The sequence below is a fragment of the Hevea brasiliensis genome, chromosome 17 (genome assembly GCF_030052815.1).
Source record: "Hevea brasiliensis isolate MT/VB/25A 57/8 chromosome 17, ASM3005281v1, whole genome shotgun sequence".
Classification (NCBI taxonomy): Eukaryota; Viridiplantae; Streptophyta; class Magnoliopsida; order Malpighiales; family Euphorbiaceae; genus Hevea; species Hevea brasiliensis.
The window spans coordinates 38,362,366-38,363,770 of NC_079509.1; the positions used below are offsets into that span (position 1 = coordinate 38,362,366).

Consider the following 1,405-nt stretch of genomic DNA (forward strand, 5'->3'; position numbering starts at 1 on the left):
AAAATTATAACAATTGATAAGATCAGACAAGTCTTATAGTATAAACTCTTAATTCAAACATTGAAGTTATTGTATAAACGCGAGAATTCTGGATCATCCCTCTTTTTCTCATTTTGAACTTTTTTTTCTATTCCAGATCCTATTAGAGCCCTAATTGTAGTTATGAAAAAAAACATCTAAATTTAGGTATGAAAGAAATTTTTTGGCAACGAAAGATTCGACTCTTATTACAAATGAATTTAATAAAAGAAAAAGTCTTTTCTATTTCTAGAAACCACTGCATTTCTTGGTGTTAAAATAAAATATGTGGTATAAAAATAGAGAATCTTTTTTTTTTTCTAAACCAAAAAAAGATCTTGGAGATTTTATAATGCTTACTCTCAAACTCTTTGTTTATATAGTAGTGATATTCTTTATTTCTCTCTTCATCTTTGGATTTTTATCTAATGATCCAGGACATAATCCTAGACGTGAAGAATAAAAAAAAATAAGGTTTTTTTTTTATTTTTAAATGTTCTTAGCATTTTTTTATCTATTCTACATTTTTATATATTAAATAAAACAAAAAGGTTCGCTAAATTTTAAAGAAAAGATTAAAAAAAAATTCCAAAGTCATCACCGAAACTGGAAAGAGAGGGATTCGAACCCTCGGTACGAATAACTCGTACAACGGATTAGCAATCCGACGTTTTAGCCCACTCAGCCATCTTTCCCGATTAAAAAAGGATAATTAATTACTATGTTACATTACACAACAAGTAAGGCTTGAAAAAAAAAAGGCTTTTTTCTCTCTTTATTACTTTCATAATTCTCTATTTTCCTATTTATCTTTTATTATTTTATATTTGTTATATTTATCTATATATTTATCTATTATTATATATTATAACTATATTATCTATATTATTATATATTAGTATATAATTTATATAATTTAGTGTATAATAATAACTATAAAATAATAAAATAAATAGAAAACTTTCATTAGCAATTCTTCCATTTTCATTTAGATATTTAGATAAAGGGCTCTAAAAAGACATCTCCAACTTTATATTCCAGTCAATATATTATATCAATCAATATTATATAATATTGATTGATATAATATAAAAAATATCAAATAAATAAGACTTCTTTTTTATTATTTAAAAAAATTGAATTTAAAAAGATTATTTGATTTTTTTTATTTGCTTTATAAAATAAAAGATTCAAAAAAATTTTAATTAATAATAAATATTAATAAATAATAAATATAAAATATAAATTAAATTACTAAATAATATAAATTCTAAAAAAAAAATTATAAATAGTTTAATATAATTCATTTACTATAATGGATATATTAATTTTAAATGAATTATATTAATTATAATGGATAATGGCAATTAGAATGAATCTTTCATGA

The 1,405-nt window shown here is 20.8% G+C and overlaps 1 non-coding gene across 1 annotated transcript; it reads right to left on the reverse strand.

Annotated features, from left to right (window-relative positions):
* Positions 1 to 625: 625 nt before the first annotated feature.
* TRNAS-GCU (transfer RNA serine (anticodon GCU)) lies at positions 626 to 713 on the reverse strand. The gene has a single exon. It is a non-coding gene; the product is annotated as a tRNA-Ser (tRNA).
* Between the last annotated feature and the right edge of the window lie 692 nt (positions 714 to 1,405).